Source organism: Prionailurus viverrinus, chromosome X (genome assembly GCF_022837055.1).
Source record: "Prionailurus viverrinus isolate Anna chromosome X, UM_Priviv_1.0, whole genome shotgun sequence".
In the NCBI taxonomy this organism is placed as follows: Eukaryota; Metazoa; Chordata; class Mammalia; order Carnivora; family Felidae; genus Prionailurus; species Prionailurus viverrinus.
The window spans coordinates 42,649,519-42,671,038 of record NC_062579.1 but is presented as its reverse complement, the minus strand read 5'-3'; the positions used below and the strand labels follow the sequence as shown (position 1 = coordinate 42,671,038).

Sequence of the window (21,520 nt, the reverse complement as noted above, 5' to 3'; positions counted from 1 at the left end):
GTGTGATATGTTAGCCCGTCAGTTTGTCCCTCAAAGAAACAGCCCCCCTTCAGGCCCTCCACTCTTCTTCTTGTAGCCTCACTCCCTCAGAGGGCGGCGGGTGAGCCTTTGGGACCTACTTTCTCCAACAGTTCTCTTCTCTGTAAAGTCATCTTTACAGAGTCCCAGAGAGTGCCTAGCACCTGTTGAGTGCAATCTGTCTGTGAGCCTGTCAGTTGTCTCAGGTGTGAAGTTAGGGGACAGGAGAGAGCCGGATGTGTGGATCTGGAAACCAACAGTGTGTGCCTGTATTGCAGGCAGGTGGTGAAGCCATATATACCAAGACTTGAATCAGGGCCCCATCACTTACTCCTTGTGTGACTCTGGGCAGGTTACTTCACCTCCCTGTGGTCAGTTTCCTCATTTGTAAGATGAGGATGATGATCCTATTCTAGGATAATGACTCATGGTTGCCTCCTTCTTTTAGATCAAGAAAATACTACCTTTTAAAACTATAAAGTGCTCTTCAAGTGTAGATTACTTCCAGGGTTAAAAAGAGAATCTCTGCTCATCTAGCTTTCTGCTTGGACAGGCACGAAACATGCCATGCTCATTTTTACCCTGTAGACAATGTTGAACTTCACTCGAGCCCTGAAGAGAGCCACAGTCAAGAAATCTCGACAGGCTTTCGTGTTTCAGAAATGGCTTATCGCAAAAGACCACTCTTCCCCCCTTTAACCTAGAAAAGGCTTGCTCCTCATGCTTTGTCACGCCCTACCATATGTCTGTCGGGTGGCTCCTGGGTTTACATGCGACAAGGCCAAACACAGACCTTTCTCCTTTTGCTGATTGGGCCAGACACACAGTCCCTGCAGCTCCCTGATGTAACTGAGATCAGAAGTCAGCCCTCCTGAAACTAGCTAGACACAGAGAGAAACATTTCTTGTTCGTGGAGACTAATCCTGAATGCAGAAACATCCTACCTTAAGTCTCCCCCACTATAATGGGTCTACTCAATCCTTAGGGGAAAAAAGGCAAAACCACCCTGCGGAGACCGTGTGATGTTCAGATCTGGGCTGCTCTCAGCATTGCAACAACCTGAATAGTGAGGTGCTGTACTAGTTTGGTTTTTGTCTTTCCTAGTATGCACGCATGCAAAAACGACCGGTAAGAACACAAAGATCTGAAAGTGGTACTTCCTGCCACGCGTGCGCCCTACAAAGGAAGTAACCCAACGTCACTCGTCACTCGCAGCGCCTGGAAACTCTCCCTGCCACCTCGGGAAATATGTATCCTGTGCAGTCACTCAGGTGCGCCACAGTCACTCTGGGGTGGGTTCAACCTTCTCTACTCCCTGCGTGGTTACAAGTCCCGGATCCCAAGTACCCACGCCACGGCCCACGGAGAGGAAGCCACTTCGCCCCGGGGCACCCCGTTGTCCCTCCCTGTCCCGTGCAGCCGGAGGAAGGTTAAGGAGCACCCGGCTTCTCCATAGTGTCCCATGTCTGTGATGTCACACGCAGTCCCGCAGCCCCTCTTCCTGTGGCTGGTCTCTCTAGGAAGTCGGGAGGTCTTCCCCTCTCGGTGGTCTTAGCCCTTCTCTTCTGGGGAGGTGGGGGTTCAGACCTGGGGCTGAGGATAGGAGGGGGTGCGCTGGCGCAGGGATGGAAAGAACAGGATCCCGGGAAAGAACATGCATGAGAGCAAAAGCGGGAACCTAAGAATAAAAGAGGGAGAATCTCCCTAGAACAAGCCGGGTGTGCATTCGTGTCACAGGACCACCGTTCTTTCTGCGCCACACAAGAGCAGTGCTCTCTGAAAGAACAGCTGTTTTTCTCAGAAGCCTGCCTCTGCAGTGTCAGAACTGAGGTTTGACAACCTGTGTGTGGCATATTTCTCTTTCTCTAATTGGGGATGCCATATTTAGTGGAGATGAGATTGACACTTCCCATGGGCATTGCTAGACAACCCCCCCCCCCGCCCCCAGGCCATAACTGGGCTCCAGTCCGTGTTCCACGGGTTCAGAAACAGTCTGTTTCCTTGGCATCACTTCCTGTATTAAACCATCTGAGGAATTCTGTCTAGGAGGTGACATACAAAAAATAGGCTCTGTCATTCCTACACTGGTATACAATTATTTAGACTGTTGTAATCAGATTACAAGCTCCAATATATAATATTTACAAAAAGAAGGCATGTTTGGTTGTCCAGTTTGCTGAAAAACAGCCAATCCTGGGCAGCAGACATATAAGTGTGATGAGAAACTTGGCTTTATAATTAATCACAGAATTCCATTTACATTTCCAATACAATTTCCTTACATTGACTACTAATGTGTGTATTGGGTGGGTCGTGTGTGTGTGTGTGTGTGTGTGTGTGTGTGTGTGTCTATGTGCACACGCGTGTGAGTGTTAGGGTGTTTTGTCAAAAACCGAAAAGTGAATGGCCTGTCTTGCCCGAGCCTCTCAAGGTACCAGTAACAGAGAGAAAAGATTTTTTAAAATTCCATATTGTAAGGAGCAGATTGTGAACAAGTTCCTACTGGAGTGTCTTACCTGGAACCTCCTGGGATTCAGCAAAATGTTTTGTGAATAGTTTTTTTTAGGGAAGCACTGGTTCTACTGTTTTTAGTTGAATATGGACTACACTTAAAACTGTACTTGAGATTGTATGAAATAGGTAAGCTAAAGCTCGAGATTGGGAGAACCCAACCCTAGGGAAGGGTCTCAGGGAAGCTAACCACACAGAGTCAATGGTCTAGACAAGGAAGACAGGTTGTTACGAGCTGGAACAGACGAGTTCAGTCAGTCAACTCAGATCAAGCTCTGTCTTTCTGGACAGTTGTCAGACTGAAACATCAGGAAGAGGCCACAAATACCTCAAGTATGAACTTCAGTATGTGACAAAGGCTCTCTAATCAGGGTATAAACACTCATGTGGCTCAGAAGTGTCAATCCCTGGAAGAAAGCACTGAAGACAGAGGCGAGTTTCCTCACCCTGGGACCCAGATCTCTGAAGCATCATACCCTAGACACAGACTCCCAGATACTTCATGGGCCTCCCACTATGGCTCTCAAAACCCAAAATATCCCATTGACACACTGAGGGAAGCCAACCACATTGACTCAATGGCCTAGACTAGGAAGCCAGGTTGTTCGAAGCTGGAGTGGATGAGATACAGACCCAAGAGAAGGCAGCTAGGAGACCTCAATGCATTGGACATACAATATCAAACCACCCACAGAATTCAAACTCCTATGGAACTCGAGATATGAGGAGAGACACAAAACAGCTCAGAGGCGATAAATTCTATAATACAGATCCACATGCATTTTAGCAACCTGGCAACCTGCAACATAGAAACTTAATAGCTCATAGACCTTACACCTTGCACACAGATGCCATACAATCACAGAGCTGACAACCTTGCATGCAGGCACACAAACAGCACAAAACACCTGTACCGTGAACACAAGCTTGCTCAGATACCTCCTGTCCCATGACAAATAACCTTTGCAATCTCACAACCTAGAATATGGGCCCCCAGGAGCTCAAATATGCCAACCTCAACAGAGACCCTCAGGAGAGCTCAAACCCTAATTCCTGAAATACATAATGGGAACAGCCCCAGACAACTTACATTCTGCACGCTGCACCTAAAACAGATCACATACCTCACTCACCAGGAGAGACCCCTAATAGCCCAGACAACTCTCACTTGGACACACAACCCTCCACAGCTCAGTGATCTCCCATACTGGACACAGACCCTCTCACAGCTCATACATCTCAAATCCTGGACCCCAAAATGGCTCGTAAAACGACATCTTGTTTTTGAACACAAAAAGTCACTCCATACAGGACACATGTCAATTAGAGACACAATGAGGTCTCACCCAGCCCCATGAGTGAATAGCACAGAGAGACTGAAATACAGAATTACAGACAGCCTTTCTGGGAAACCGCTGTTTTAGCCCCCATCCCAGTGCACCCGTCCAGACACGTGAGGAACCTCTTTTCCCAGGGATAAATGACCCCAGGTTTGGCCATCATTGGCTGTTTCTGGACAATAACTCAGCTGCACTGGTCCCAGGCCACAACTAGGAGGGAAGCCCCCGCTCACACGTCTGACAGACAGTAGAGCCCTCCACCCATCAAAATGGGGAGACCTTCTAGGTTGGAAGGGTTCATGCCATCTTCAGGAGACTCCCACTGTCCTTAAGGCCCCAGAGCCCTCCTGCTGAGGAGCCGTTGCCTCATTGTGGGGATCGGAACCTGTGGGGAAGGCAGAACAGGACAGTCCCACGCTGCTCAGGGTAGATCCATGCCCTCTCAGTCTTGTGGAAGGCCTGTCCCTCATCCCATTCACCCTGAACACACTGCTCGCTTCAGCCTTCTCAGCTCCTAACCCTTGGAGGCACTGCAGCCACCCAATTTTCCCAGTGTCTATGTGAGCCCCAAACACAAGGACACCTTCAGTCAGCAGGTCTGTTGCAAGCCAGTGAACACCAGTGGGGGAAGGAGATGGTGAAGGGGTTCACATTGCCGTGCCAGGATGACCTGCCACAGACCACTTACCTGACCACTGAGGGTGCCCCTGTTCCACCCGCTTCTCTACCTTATCATCTCCCCATCCACCCAAAGGAAACCTGTCCCCTTCTCTCAATGCATAATTCTGCTTTAAAGGGGAAGGTGGTATGAGGGTGTCCACAGTTCCCGTGGGGCTTTGTGCAAACTGTGAGGCGCATACGTTTCCCCCGCTGATCTCCCACCATGAAGCCAACACCAGAGCAGGCCTATTTGCTCACGGGCAGAATCCACGGCGAGGCTGACGTGGGCCTGCCTGGGGCATGCACCTTGTCCTCCTCAGGGGACACACACACTGGCCCATCTCTCATGCCATTGTGAATTTCCCTCCCCCAGGAACACAGTCTTGCATCTGCAGCCTTTCAGGCACAGGTGTGAATACAGTCAGGGCTTAAGGAACGACTGGGGAGAAGTTCACGGACATGAGAACCCACCTATCTCTTACTTGCCTGCCCTCACTCAAACATCTCTCCTGTCTCATGCTTAAAATCCTATCCTCTAAGTGTTCACTTCTCTGGGTTGAGTAGGGCACCTTGTTTCCCTCGAGAAACTGGCTTGGAGTAGGTCATGAGCCCCTCTTTGAAATATCTCTGCCCATCCAAGACTTATAGTCTGGTGGACACATAACAGGACACTGGAGAAAGATTTAGTGATTTGTTATTGGGCTCATTTCACTATAGTGGGATCCTGGAAGCACTGTTAAAAAAAGAAGTTGCAGGAAGACTGACTAAAGGACAGACTAAGAGAAGCCAGTGATCCCACTGACCTGGGTAGCATCTTCAGCCTCTTTTGCTGGTGAGCAGCCTGAGGTTCCACGGCATGATTCCAAACCCTCCACTTCCACCTCCACTCTTCAAAGCCCCACCTGTGCACCCATAAACTCCCTGAGAAGGACACCCCACCTCCAGCCAATGGGATTCTTTTCCTTGGAAGATCCTGGCAGGCAATCCCATCTAGACTAACCAGTCTAGTGTGGTCCTTAATCTCTGCTCTGCTCACCCATGAGGAAACCATTCATGTGCTCCTCTTCCATGTTCCCTGGTCCCCACTTGGTTAGAATCTGTACAGATGACGGGCTGGGGCCAGAAGTGGGACGATGGTGACCTCCGGAGAGGTGGAGGTCCTTGCATGGTGGTGAGCTCCCCTGCACCCTGCCCGCAATGGTTTCTTTGGGAACACAAGACTCCCTCACTCCAGCTGTACCTCCCAGAGGAGACTGCTTCATCTGGGACTTCAGTGGTACATCCTATTACAGGAAAGTACAACCTGCTGCTCCTCTAGCAACCTTTCACCCTTTCCTGCCACCCCACACCCTGGTAATTTGCCCAGATGGGGTCACATCACCTCCAGCTCCACTCCTCCCCAGGAATAAAACTAATGGGCGCTGCATCCTTCCATCATAGTCTCACTACTCTTAAACTCCCCACAGGGATCATTCCACTTGCATACGCCAAGATCTTGTAGACAGCCTGAGATAAAGTGTCCAGCCTCCTGTCTACATCTCCTACGTCACGAATGGGGTGCTTAGGGTGCCAGCAAAGGGGCATTTGTTACTCCAGTCACACCGAGGGTAGTGTGACTTGGTAAAAGAAGTTTGCAGGGCTCTCTGATGGCGTCTATCAAAATTTGATTCTACTGTGTCCCTACCCTCAGTAGAATTTCAGCTTCATGAAAAGAGGAACATATGTGGGTCTTCTCTAATGTCTCCCCAGCACTTACAGTAGTATCAGGCACACAAGAAGGTACTTCAGAGATGTTTCCTTAGCAAAAGGTTTCCTTGATCCAGCAATTTCCATTGCTACGAACTTGTCTTAAAGAAATATTTACACAGCCACAGAAGCATGTGTACAATGAGAATAGCAAATTTCAGGGAGTGGGGGTGGGCTCTAAATGGCCATTGGTAGTCAATGACCTTTGGGAGGGTAAATGAAAGATGAAGTGTTCCTATCCTACAATGGAGCACCCACTGGCCTTGAAACAGAATAAGAGGAGCAAATTTGTACTGACCAGAGATTTTTATTTTATTATTATTATTATTTTTTCAAATGGGGAGTAGCAGATCAGTGGTAATCCTAACTCAACCAGTGTCTGTAAGTGTATATGTATGTGCAGGTGCAATTTGTAAATACTGATAACAGGGACAAGACGGAAACACCTATCAGACTACAGTGGTCACCTCTGATGATCAAACTGGTGAAGGCAAGACCTGGACAGCGTATTACATCTTCTGGGGTAGGCAACTGTACTTCTAAAATGGCCAAAATCATATTCAAAAGCAAATGCTTTCCTTTACAATATTTTTTTCATTTTGTTAAGCTGTAAGTCACATTCCATAAAATTCACCCTTTTTTGTTGGCTTTTACTATGTACATACGGTTGTGCCAACCATCACCAACATCTAATTCCAGAAGAAACCCTACGCCATTAGCAGTCCCTGCCCAATCCCCCCTCCCAGGAGCCCTGGACATTTACTAGCAGCTTTATGTCTCTACAGATTTGTCCATTCTGGACATATCCACTAAATAGGATCCTACATTATGTGGCCTTTGAGTCTGGCTTCTTTCACTTAGCATAATGTGTCCAGTTTTCGTCCATGTTGCAGCAAGTATCACTACTCCATTCTTTTTATGGCTGGATAATATTCTACTATATGGATACATCACCACAGGTGATATATTCATTATTTGGTTGGCACTGGGTTGTTGGCACTTTGTTGTGATTAATGCTGCTAGGAACACTCGTATACAAGTTTTTGTGGGGGCTTATTCTTTATTTGTCTTGGATATATATACCTACGATGGCATAACTGTGTCATACAGCAGTTCTGTTTAACTTTTTGAGGAGCTGCCAAACTGTTTTCCACAGCAGCTGTGCCATTTTGAATTCTCACCAGCAATGTATGAGGATTTCAATTATTCCACACCTTCCCCAACACTTGTTATTTTCGCTTTTTAAATTATATCCATATTAGAGGGTGGAAAGTTATAATTCATAGTGCTTTCAATTTTTGTTTTCCTAACGACTGATATTTTTGGGCATCTTTTCATGTGCTTATTTGGCATCTGCAGATCTTTTTTAATAGAAATGTCTATTCAAATGCTTAGCCCATTTTTTAAATTGCGAGAGACAGAGAGAGAGAGCGAGAGAGAGAGAGAGAGAGAGCGCGCGCACATGCTCAAACAGGGGGAGGGGTCGAGAAAGAGAATCCCAAGCAGGCTCCATGCTGTTGGCCCAGAGACTGATTTGGGGCTTACTCTCATGAACCGTGAGATCATGACCTAAGCCAGAATCAAGAGTCGGTCACTTCACTGACTGAGACCCCAGGTGCCTCCCTTATCCCATTATTAATTGGGTTGTCTTTTTACTCTTATCTTGCAAGAGTTCTTTTTACATTCTGACTACTGGGCCCTTATCAGATATACAAATACTTCTTCCCATTCTTTTGGTTTTTTCACTTTCTTATGGTGTCCTTTAAAGCAAAAACTTTTTCTCATTTTGATGAAGCCATTTTTACCTAACTTTTCATTTATTATCTGTGCTTTTGATGTCCTAGCTAAGAATCCATCACCTAACCCAATGTCACAAAGATTTACTCCTACACGCTCTTACAGAAGAAGTTTTATAGTGTTAGTTCTTACATATGGACTTGGATCCATTTTGACTTAATTTTTATCTGTGGTATGAGGTTTGGACTCAAATTGATTCTTTTAAATGTTGACTATCCAGTTGTCCCAGCACCATTTACTAAAATGACTGCTCCTTCCCCATTTAATTGTCTTGGCACTGTTGTCAACAATTAACTCACCATAGATAGACGGGTTATTTCCAGACTCTCAATTCCATTCTGTTTACCTCTGAGTGTATCCTTAAATCAGTACTACATTGTATTCATTACTGGAGTTTTGAAATAATGTTTGAAATGGGAATGCACGAGTCTTCCACTTTTGGCTGTCTCCTGCAAGATTGTTTAAATTAATTCCGGGTCCATGAAATTTCCACATAAATTTCAGGAGCAGTCTCTCAATTTCTAAAAAGCTGCAGTTAGAATATCAATAGGAATTACACTGAATGCTTGGATCAATTTGGGGAATGTTGCCATCTTAACAATATCAAGTCTCCCAATCGATGAACACACACAGTCTTCCCATTTTTTAAAATTTGCTTTAATCTCTTTCAACTGTGTTTTGTAATTTTCAGTGTGTAACTCTCACACCTGCTTGGTTAAATTAATTCCTAAATATTCTTCTTACTCTATCGTAACTGAAGTTGTTTTCTTACTTACTTATTTGGATTATTCACCGCTAATGTACAGAAATACAATTGATTTTTGTACACTGATCTATCTTGCACCCCGAACCTGAAGTCTATTTTATATTTATTTTTATTTATTTTTAAACGTTTATTTAATTTTTGAGAGAGAGAGAGAGAGAGAGAGAGAGCACGCGCGCGCAAGAGCGAGCACAAGCAGGGGAGTGGCAGAGAGAGAAGGGTACAAAGGATCTGAAGTGGGTTCTGTGCTGACAGCAGGGAGCCCAATGCAGGACTCAAACTCACGAACCAGGAGATCGTGACCTGAGCAGAAGTCAGACGCTCAACTGACTGAGCCACCCAGGTTCCCAAGTCTATTTTATATTTAAAGTGATTATAGCAACACAGGACTCAAGCCCAATCAACTAATGGAAAGACTGATTCAAACACCAACACTGACATCCTGTGACAGAAAAGGAAAAGAAGAGACACATTACATACAAGGGAACAAACAGGACAGAATGGGCAGACGACTGATCAGAATCCATGCAAGCCAGAATTTTCTGATTAATGCAAATGTTTCTTGAAAATGAAGGTGAAACAAAAACTTTCAAAGAAATAAAAAAGCTGAGAAAATTCATTGCCAGAAGATCTGCCCTACACAACACGTTAAAGGGAGTTCCTCAGGAAGAAGGCAAATGAAATCCAAAGAAAATCTGGATCTATACAAAGAACTGAATAGTGCTGGATGTGGTAAAGTTGCGGGCGTATACGAATTTTTTCCTTATATTTAATCTCAGTAAAAGAAAACCATCTAAATAATAGTAACAATGTATTGTGGGGTTTACGACCTTGGTAGAAATAAAATGCAAGAAAACAATAGCACTAAGGCTGGGAGAAAGGACATGAAGGTACATAGTCCTACGATTCTGACAGTGTACAGGAAGTGGTATAATATCGTTTGAAGGCACAGTGTGAAAAGCAACGATATGTATTAGAACCCTAGAGCAACCGTTTCGAAAAGATGTTTAAAGATATATAACTAGTAAGCCAATTGTGGAGATAAAATGGAATAACACCAAATGTTCAACTGATCCAAAATTATAGAGGGAATAGGAAAGGAAAATGTGAATAAAATATCCATAGGATAAAATATACAGCCAGATGGCAGACTTAAATGTAAACTGTTAACACACTAATTGTACACTGCCTACGCATCAATTAAAAGACCTAATTTGTCACTTTAGATAAAAATAGAAAGACCCAACTATGTACTGTCAAAAGGAATCTCACTTTAAATATGAATACATAAATTAAGTTAAAAGTAACTGAAAGGAAAATTTATCGATAATGCTATGGTTTGAAGATGTCTCCTCCAAAATTCCTATGTTAAATCCTAACCCCCATACCTCCTAACCTAGGAGGTGTGGCCTTTGGAAGGTGATGAGGCCCTGGGGCAGAGCCCTCATGAATAGGATTAGGGCCCTTATGAAAGAGGTTCCAGAGATCCTTTGTCCTTCCACTATGTGAGGACACAACCACAAATCTGTGACTTTGAAGAGGGTCCTCACTAGAACCCAACTATGCCGGCACCCTGATCTTGGACTTCCAGCCTCCAAAACTGTGAGATACCAAGTTTGTTTATAAGCCGCCCAGTCTGTGGTATTTTGTTCCTGCACCCCGAACACACTAAGACACATACACCCAGCAAACGTGAATCACAGGAAAAGCTGGAAGGGCTAAATTAATATTACAGAGAATATACTTCAGAATGAGGATTATCACAAGGGGAAAAGACAGATGTTACTTAATAAAAGAGGTCCAGTCATCGAGAAGATCCAAAAATCATGAATGTGCATGCATTAGTAAAAACTGATACAAGAGCTAAAAACTGATAAAACTAAAAGGAAAAACAGAGAAATCAGTTAGCTGAAGCCTTCAACATTCCCCCATCCACAACTGACAGTACAAGTGGACAACACAATCAGAAACTATATGGAGCAGTGGAGCAACACTATCAACAGCCATGACCTAACAGATGCTTACAGAAGGACAGCACAAGACACCATCTTCTGAAGTGCACACACAAGGTTCACAAGACAGGCCATATTCTGTGCCATAAAGTAAATCTCAACAACTTCTAAACGGCTGAAATCATACAAACTGGGTTCTCTGACCGCAAAGAATTAAACAGAAATTAATTGCAGCAAGGTGTCTGGAAAACCACAGAATATTTTGAAATTAAATGGCATTTCTCAATAATGCAGGGATCAAAGAAGAACCTGCAAGAAGTAGAAAACCAAAACACAGTATATCAAAATCTGTAAGGTGAATCTACAACAATGCATTGAGGGGAATTTTTATCATTAAATATTTACATTAGAAAAGAAGAACTGTCTGAAATCAACTGTCTAAACTGTCACCTTAAGAAATTAGAAAAGCAAAATCAATTTAAACCTAAGGGAAGCAGAAAAAGTATAATGAAGGTTTGAACAGAAATTGACCTACTAGAAATCATAAAATCGATACAAAGGAATCAGTGAAACTAAGAGCTGGTTCTGTGACAGGACCAGTAAATCTAATAGGTTTAGCCAGACTGATAATAAGGAATGAGGGCAGAGTGACATGGATTACTAATATCACTACTGCCAGAGGAGACATCAATACAGATCTTTCAGACATGAAGTGGGTGAGAAAATATTATTGAAAATATTATCCAAAAAAAAGATGAAATGGGAAAACCCCTTGAAAGGCCCTGGCTCGCAGGCCCCAGTCAAGAAAATAACACCACTAGCCTTATATCTGTCAGAGATTGAATTCACTAAATCAAACAGAAAACAAAAACCCTTCCCTCACATAAAACTCAAGGCTTGAATGGTTTCACTGTTTAAATTCTATCAAACACATATGAAAGAAATAACGCAGGTTTGAACAAAGTCTTCCAGGCAACTGAAGATGAGGTCACACTTCCTAACACATGTTATAGAGCCAGCAATATCCTGATATGAAAGCAAGACAAAAAATTAAGAAAATAAATAACAGACTCTGGAAAAAAAAAAAAAAAAAAAAGAGAGAAACCTCACTAGAGTCCAGAGCCTAGAAGGGAGAACCATACCACTTCAACGTCAATTACAGGAAGAACTGTCAGTTATAGACCCAACAGAAGAATAATCAACATGAAAGAATCATGTAGGCCCCAACAGGAAAAGATGTACATTGCATGTCCTGTAAGATACTGACTACGCCTCCAACTCAGCCAATGAGAAACTGTCATTACCCTGAACTCTTGCTTTTCTTCGATGGACTTTCATTCAAAACAACCCTTCCAACTTCCTCCTTCTTCTCCATAAAATAACGTTCCTCTACTTTGCTTATTGGACTTGCCTAGGATTTTGCCTTAGGTTGCTTGTTCCAAACTGTAATTCTCTGCTATTCCTGAATAAACTCATTTTTGCTGGTAAAATAACTGGCTGTTCTACTTTTGAGGCTAACAAGAGCAATAGCACTCATGAACACAGATGCAATAATCCAAAATAAAATATCGGCTGTTTGAAACCAGCAATATAGAAAAAAGACAAAATACCATAGTGAAATGGTTCCACAGCTTTGAGAGTGGTTCAATGTTTCAGAATCACTCATGCTAACTGACCATAATAACAGACTAAAAATATATAAGCATCTCAATAGATGCATAAAGAGTATTTATTTGATAAATTTACTTGATAAAAACTCCTAGCAAACTAGGAATAAAGAAGGATTTCTAGCTTAGTCTCCTAGGGCTGCTGCAACAAAACTACCACAGACTGGATGACTTCTAAAAACAAGAGAAATCTATTTCTCATATTTCCAGATGCCAGGAAGCCCAAGATCAAGGTGCCAGCAGATTTGGGATGTGAGGCCCTGCTTCCTGCTTCACGGACTGCTGACTTCTTGTCCTCACATGGCAGGAGGGCCGAGGGAGCTCTCAGGGGTGGGTCTCTTTTATAAGGGCACTAATGCCATTCATGTGGGCTTCACCTGAATGACCTGATCACCTCCCAAAGGCCCTACCTCCAATCACCATCATACTGGAGAAAGGTTTCAACATGAATGTTGGGGAGATGGCAAGATTCATTCAGTTTATTGGCAACATCCTTAAGCCGATAACTGGCATCTACAAAAATATCTAAAGCCACTGTAATCGTTAATCCTGAAGGTCTGAATGTTTCCCTCCTGAGACAGGGAACAAGGTAAGTATGCATACTTTCACCACTTCTAGTCAATATTTTCCTGGCTGTTCTAGCCAATAAAAAAGTCAAGCAGAAATAAAGAAGTAAAGAAATAAAGAAGTAAAACAGTCATTATTCACTGGCAACACCTGAATCTGTAAGAAAAACCCATAAAACATTACTTGAATTAAGAAGCGAGTTTAGCAACGTGAAGAGACACATAGTCAGTATGTAAAAGTAAATTCTGCTTCCATATACCAGCCATAAACAATTAAAAATGGAAATTTTGAAAAGCAACGCTACATAGTGTAATGCTGAAAAACAGGATTAAGAATGTGCTGCCATTGTCCCCACTCCCCAACTACAGAGTTGTGGCTCAGAGGTTTTGAAGCAGATAGCTCCTCTCAGAGGAACAAAGTTCATTTGCAAAGGGGTGTTGAGGAGAAGGTCAAGCAAGCCTAAGGGCACTTGCAAAACAGTGGAGGTTGTGGTACAAGGCAAACGGTGGGAGACTGGTAGAAGTCTTGGACATAGAGGATCAACTGTAGGCTGGCCGGATTACCTGAGACAATCAGGGAGAAGAGACAGCTGCAAGGAGCCTGCCTAGGGTCAGAAAAACTCTGAAACAGTAACTTCAGCAGCTAGCCCTTCAAAGGAGCATGGATTTCACTGGTTTAGATTATGAAGCAATATATCCAGGGTATCGCTGAAAACAGTTGAACAAGTAGCCCACAGTCAGTGAACCGGAACAGCTGGGTGTGGTCAGGCAAAGAGACAATCAGAGAGAAGCCTGCCGCAACCAGTCATCCCAAGGGGACAGTAGGCATCCCCAAGTCGTCTCTCCCTGAGGACTAAAATCTGAAGCCTAACACAAGGGTGGGGGTGGGCGAGAGTAAGGAGAGAAAACAGACTCCACTAAAATAAACCAGCTAGACACTAAACAACTAGACAAGGAAACACAGGTAACAAACCCAGGAAGGGGTGGGATGGATCAGTACCCAGTACTGCTCCAATATTTTAGATAGTTAGACAAGAAAAAAATTATGATAATTCAAAAAACAGGAAAGCATGAATAAGCAACAGAAACTGCCGGTGCTTGCGACCAGATGTCAGATTTGATAAAGAATTCAAAGTAGCTGTTATAATCAGGTCCAAAGAACAAAGAAAACCACAATCAAAAAAGTAAAGGAAGGTATGATGAAAAAGTCACATCAAAGACAGAATAACAATAAAGTGAGAAAAGTTATTTAAGAAAGAACCAAATACAAGTTCTGCAGTTGAAAAGTGCGGTAACTAAAGTGAAAAATTCACTCGAGGAGATCGACACTAGTTGAACTACCAGAGAAAGATTTAGCAATCTTGAAGACAGATGGACAGCGATTATACAGTCTGAAGAAAGTGAGGGAAACAAATGAAGGCAATAAACTGAGCTGCACAAACATATGGAACACTCTTAACACCAACACAGATGCAGGAGAGTACCAGAACACAGACAGAAAGGAGCAGAAAAAAATATTCAAAGAAACAGTGCCTGAAAGCAACTCAATGAACTCCAAGTAGGATAAATGAGAGATTCATAGACACATCACAGTAAACATGCCGAAAGCCAAAGGCAAGGAGAAAATTGTGAAAACAACAAGAGAAAATGACCAGTCACTTATGAGGGAAATACAATTAATAGCAGTTTACTCAGCAGAAAATATGGAGGCCAGAAGGAACTAACTGGGTAATTAAAAAATTAAAAAATGCTCAACAACCAAGAATCTCATATCCAGTAAGCTATTTTTAAAAATGAAAGTAATGTTACTGAATTGGTTCCTTAGGTATAACAATTTCTTTTTGTCAGAATCTTCAGGGTTTTACACAGATAAGAGCATGTCATCTGGACGTGGAGGACTTGATGGCTACTAAAATAAACCAGACACAGAAAGACAAATACTGGGCCATCTCCCTTCTACGTGCAATCTAAAATAGTCAGACTCCTAGAAGCTGAGGGTAGAACAATGGCTGCCGGGGGTAAGGGGAGGGGTAAATGGTGAGGTGATGGTCAAATGTACAAAGTTACAACTATGAAAGAGAAGTATGTTCTGGAGACCTACAGAGCGTAGTGCCTTTACCTAACAATACTGTGTTATATACTTAAAATTGCTAAGAGATTATCTTATGTTAAAAGTGTTCTTACCGCTAATGATAATCATATAATAACAACCACACCAACAAGAAGAAAGGGTTGTACATGTGAATACCTTTACCTATAGCTTTACCTATCAATCAGACCTCAATAAAACACACCTCTTTGGTACCACTAGTCACGGTAGTAATTTTTACATTGACTTATATGATTGTTAGATTAACTATTCTCGAATGATTTGGCTTAAACTCACTCCATGAAGGCAGTCTTTGTTTACTGTATCACCCAGGCACCCAACACAGTGTCTACAGTGTCTAGGTAAGAGCTGAAGCTTATTTAGTGAATCATAGTTAAATGAATAGAGTCTCTCACCCTATATTTGCCACACACACACACACACACACACACACACACACACACACACACGGTTACCATCATACTTATGCAGCTCAGGGAACAGTGCCTGGGCAGCCACCCCCCAGCTGGATCAGGAGATGGAGGAGCACCAGTGGTGTTGCCAGATGGCGGCTTCGAGCTTCTGTAAGGTGAGGCAGCGTTACTCTCAGCAAGGCTAAGAAACTTTATGAGTCTGTCTATGGTAAAGGCTGAGACCTTTGTGCCTTCACACACTCAGTGTCCCCTCGTTACTGTTCACGGTGGGTCATCAGAACGCTCATCACTAAGTGCAGCGATTCCCTCCCGGACCTCGGACCAGGGTAACCTCTCCCCACAATACTAGAGCACTCTATTTTCATAGCAGAAAAGCAAGGCCAGAAAACGGGATTTTCGCTGTTTGTCCCCTCTTAATGTGTTTTCTCACCTTGTACTCACTTCCATGCTTCTTCTTTGAGTCACCCAACCCAACCCTGCTACTTCCCAACCAATGACTACAACACCTGTGCCTGCATCTCACTTGCTATGTAGGGCTCTACTGGAGGTGGCTGGATCTAACTATTGTACTATGCATTTGCTTTCTGTTTTCTCTTATGAATCCGTAGGCCTCCAGACTTCAAGTAACGTGCTCCAGGTGGCCCACAAACGGAGAATGCTTCAGGTGAGGCTGCCACTCTCACCCACAGCGTGACCAAAGCAGTGCTACCTTGTAAGAACCACACACTGCACCCTGGGGGCCAAAAGAGAGCAGAAGTCTAAGAAATTTTAATAGAGATACTTATCTCAATAGCACAACTGTCTCTTCTTAGGGACAAGCAAGTTGCTGTCTGATTTGGTTTGGTTTTGGCCTGCATCGTCTGTGGCATTTTCATAGCCCTTGCAGACTTAGCTAACCTTCCATCCAAACCTCTCTGCTTCCCTCACTGCTCTGCTCTACTGTCCCACATAGCTCTCCTCCACTTTAAATGCACTGATTGGGTTTTCAGCTGGCAAGGATATCAAAGCAATTCATTATCTTGAAATGTCAAGATACCAAAGAGATCGAGTCTTTAGAAAAACGACTTTAAAATCTATAGGATTTTATCTGTTGTTTTGTTTCCAAACATTATATATACCATAAACTACTGTCCATAATCATCATGATGAGGATACCAACGCTGAAATCTGCCTCAGCAAACGCGTGTATAGACCTTGATATGAACCAGATCCCGACTTAGTGATGTGCCTGTATTGACTTGTCACCTCACAGTCTCTCGTGCACCTGAGACATCATGTTCTATCCAAGCACTGATCCAGTGTAATCAGGATAAGCTGTCTTACACGTTCACCTGTCTTTTGAACCAAAGGACACTGGACACTGAGGTGCACTGCAGTTTATGGCCAAATCCCATGTCTCTGTATGTTTTTCTCTGACCTGGATTTAACCCTGACCTTGCCCTTGCTGAGTAGGTGGCTCTGGGTAAGTTACTTCACCCCTTAACCTCTGCGGGTCTCAGTTTCCTCATCTGGATGGAACAAGGGACGATACCCTTAAAAACACTTACCTCACAGTGCTGCAGTGGATACTCCATGAATTTTAAAATCATTGCTGTAGGGAAAGAGCTAAAAACAAATCCAGGCCTGTAGTAAGCCTCCTGAAGTGTGAGCTTGTATTCCCGTCTCTTTCCTTCTGCTTGTATCCATTATCCTTCCCTCCTGTTTGCTACTCCTTCTCTCTGCCTGCCCCCTGCACACTTTCACCTCATCCTCCACTCCCATTCTCTCCTCTCTGCACCTTTCCTAAGACTCTCCAAACACACTGTTTACCACCTCCTCATGACTCAGTTCAGAAAATACTAATACACCAGCCTTTTGTTAAATGAGTAATGAATATGAGTGGAAGAAAAACAAATGTTACTGATGAAAACTGGACTGTTAACAGCTTCGTATCTTTACCAGACTCACATCTTCCCAACAGACTGAACTCCCAATAGGAGTTCAATACAACTAATGGCTGTAGAAGCCACCACATGATGAGGTCCTTGGCCTTTACATTTCACTCTTTGAAATGTTTACGCAAATTTATACACTCGTGTTCTATCATCATCCAGTGACCACTTCATTTTCCAAACACTGTACAAAATGTGCAAACAGGTCATTCATTCTAATTTCCTAGAGAAGTTTCCATTCAAGTTTTCCATAGGAGCCCACGATGATGGAACCAAGCATTGCATTTAGGCTTCCCAATGGCCCATAAGGAGAGCTGAATACTCGTTATGCTAATAAAAACACGCCCTCCACCGTGCCCCACAGACTCAATTCCTGAGTCCCCAAGGAGCCGAAGTGATAGTGCTAAGTCCTTCCAGTGAGTCAAAGGTAGTCTTGACACCATCTGTCCAGAACATGCTTCCCGGAAATGTGGGAACAACAACAGTAACAACAACGGCTAGAATTGATCGGCAATTTGCCACATGCCGGGCACTGTCCTGATGACTTTTTTTGTCTTAACACAGTCAGTACTCTAAACTGCCCCCAAGAAGTAGCTACACTTACTACTAATTAGTGTTTCCACGTTGCTAATGGAACCGAGGCACACAGATGTTAAGTAACTTGCTCAGTGGCATCGGGCCATAAGTGGTGCAGGCCCACGTTGCAGAAAATTCACTGTACTGTGTACTTGTTCAGTCAATATTAGGATCCAAGGGCCAGTGCAAAATATTTAGAGTTACACCTAACATATAACACAAACTGATTTTATAGCACGGAACTGCATGGTATACAGAAATTTGATTTCAACAGCAATCACTTAGATGGAAGCTTGACAGGGACTGGATTCAGGATACTCTGTGGAAACAATACTCTCCGAGCCTTGTTAGTACAGCAGACAGCACATCAGTCTCCTAGCTGAAGTTCTTGGGTTTGTGCATCAGAGAAGGCACCAAACTGTTGTCACTTCTGCACCCTCACAACAATGGAGAGAGAAGCCAAGCAGCAGAAAAACGGGACCACTGACTGCCCTGCTCCAGTAGTTCCCAGACAAGGAGTCCTCCTAAGTCAGAACCCAAGAAGTTTTTAAAAATGCACATGCTATGATCCATACCCAGTGAATCTCATTTAGCGTGGTCACAATGTTAAGAATCTGTGATTTTTAAAAAAAATGTTTATTTATCGAGAGAGAGAGAGCGCGCGCGCGAGAGCGAACATGCACGTGAATCGGGTAGCAGCAGAGACAGAGGAAGAGAGAGAATCCCAAGTAGGCTCTGCACTGTTAGCATGGAGCCCAATGCGGAGCTCATTCTCATGAACTGTGAGATCATGTCCTGAGCCGAAATCAAGAGTCGGATACTTAACCAACTGAGCCACCCACGCACCCTAGAATCTGTGATTTTTAACTCTGCCTAGGAAACTCTCAAGAACTTTATTAAATCTCTGTGGTAGCAAGCCTGACTTCAATGTACTGACTCTTTCCAGACAAACACACACATGAGAGACCAATCTGAAAGCACACAGAAAGCAGAACATAATGAGCACAGCCTGAGACTCAAACCAAGGGCAGGGCAGATTTTCTGAGAGGACATCACGACCCCACTGGACGTTCTCCATGAAAGCTTCGGTCTATCTCAAATCCATTCTCTTTGTGGCCAGTGGGTAGGGTTGGTGACAGAAGATGACATTAAGTTCTCATAATGGCACGGGCTTTTTTTTGAGGACCACGTAAACCATATGATGTGAGGTTATGCAATCTATTCTCCCCATGTCCTCGCAGCCTTTGGTTCATTCTTACACCCACACTCCACTCCACGTCAGCCTGGCACAACCAGAACTTGGGCGCATGTCTTCCCTTCACCTATCAAAAACCTGCCTTTGACCTTAGGAGATCATCTCCCTCTTGTCCTTTCAGCTGTCCTGTGACATCATCTGCTGTCCCGAACAGGACAAAAGCTTAAAGCCCTTTCCCAGCCCCTTACTCTGGTGTCCATACCTAGAAAGGCTTGTCATCAATGAGGAGGAGAACCCCAGTCCCAGGAGCTAAGAGCCAAGACGAGCACAAAACCATCCGGGCGTGGACATTCCACGGCAGTGGTGACCTCTGAAATGAAGCTTTACCTCACATCTCAGCTGTCCCTGAAACACGTTCTTATCACAGAAAGCAGGCAGAGGATGAGGGTGCCCGGAATCCTTCCCAGGGAGTACTTCCTGGGAGTACCATGCTGCCATGGTATTTCCTCTCACCAAATCCAGGCAAGGACCAGCATATTATGTGGGTTATAACCACAATGGCACATTTTGAAAATTTCAGAGGGAGACTGTGATTGTTGAAATGATTAAAGGGAAGTATCAGTATTTAAAAAGGGAAAGTTTCAGGGAGGCAAATCTTTTTGACAGAGACTTACATAAGGTGGATTTTCCATAAATGTTAACTTCCCTGTAAATTGAGGGATACTTGCATGTTGTTTTACCTGGGAAGGTACCAATAATCCTTGACTGTTTTGGAAAATACATCAATGAAAGCAATTCTGTTCATGGCTTTGCGTCTCATACAACATGCCAGTATCACTTGATATCTGTGGCTGTGCGTGCAGGAAATAGAATGAGGGGAACCCAAGTGTACTGACCGGATGGGTCTTCTCCAGGTTATGCTGTGAAAGGACCGGAGGAATTAAGTGGGAGATGTTCACAATGTGATCTGCCAGCGGTCACTGAACATTGCCACTTTGTTTCCATATCTGTCTCCCTCGTGTCTGTCTCGTGGAAGGTTGGAAACACAGCTCTTGGTGTCTTCAGGCCAGAGGACCTGACACTCGGCAGAAGGCCAGTCCACACTTGTGGAATTGAAGTCAAATGGGAATGAATGGACCTAGTGTCATGATGATGAACCACACAGATGCCGGTCTGCAGAGGGCAGGAGGGACGTGCCACAGGTCTCAGTCTTAGGACCAATGCGGTAGGGTAAGACCAGCCTGCAGGACTGATCTCCATCACGTCCCTCAGGGGTCCTAGATTTAACCAGTTAAAACAATTTGCACTAACCACAAAGGTCTAATGTAGAAAAACAGGTAACTTACTGCTTAGTAAGAACCTTCTTTTTAGCTGGCCTGACGCACAAATTCAGGCACAGCACACACTGGTCGAGAAGCAGAACCTGACCTGAAAGTCTTCCAGGCTGAGGCAGTGTCGGGCTGGTCAGGGCACACACACAGGAAGGGTAATCCTAGCGGGCACACGTGATTCTCCTGAAACAGAGTTTACAATCGTTAGGGAGCCCAGAGCTGGACATACACCGAATCTGGCAACACGGCTCACCGGGGCCTCAATGTGGCCTCCCGCCACGGGCCTTCCCCTCTAGGACTCCCTGTCCACTTGGAATATCCATTTGAGCCCTTGGTTTTAGAGGGATGCCTGGAGGCAGTTATTTCCCAAAGTTGTGTCTGTCCATGACACCAGTTCATCCTCTCTCTGAGGGTGGAGGTCACGTGGAGGTGCCATGCGTGCAACGCCCAGGAGCTGGGGCCACCCCTGCTGTCCCACAGTCAGAGCTCTGGCAGGTATGGCTCGAGGCTCAGGAGTCAATTTGCATTCGCAGTGCTCACAAAGGCTTGCAAAGGCTGCACTGAGAGTGTTTCCTTAACAAAAAATAGAAAATTTCCAAGAATAGTCTGGACAGACACAGGCCATTAATGTCCTCGCCTCTTCCCTCTGCTTCTCCCCAGGTGCCAGGTTTGTTTTCTCCACTGTTACAAAATCAGTGCGTACAGTTCTGAAACTGAACCTTTCCGTGTCTTTATTTATCCCCTGCTCTCCTCCAAACCTTTTGTAAGGAGGGCCTGTTAGCAAAAGGGACCAAAATATTTTCATAGAAAACTCTATTACATAACGAGAAAGACTCATGATCATTAGGAATTGTTCAGGATGAAATTCTGAATTTTCAAAATTTTCAAAACGGGTTTACATCACCTCCTGTCCCTTTTGTCTCTCTCCTTTATCCAGCAGCCAG

General features: G+C 44.1%; 1 protein-coding gene across 22 annotated transcripts in view; it reads right to left on the bottom strand.

Annotated features, from left to right (window-relative positions):
- LOC125156875 (protein FAM156A/FAM156B-like) overlaps positions 1 to 21,520 on the bottom strand; it is a 47,150-nt gene that overhangs the window by 17,456 nt on the left and 8,174 nt on the right. For 8 of the 22 annotated variants that reach the window (XR_007148824.1, XR_007148825.1, XM_047843093.1 and 5 more), the window contains one exon: positions 20,674 to 20,759. The exons of 2 other annotated variants lie outside the window; for them this stretch is intronic. The gene's annotated coding sequence lies outside the window, so the exon portion shown is untranslated. Of the gene's footprint in view, positions 1 to 17,090; positions 20,136 to 20,591; positions 20,760 to 21,520 lie in introns of those variants that run through there. 12 more of the 22 variants (XM_047843082.1, XM_047843084.1, XM_047843076.1 and 9 more) reach the window with 6 other exon arrangements.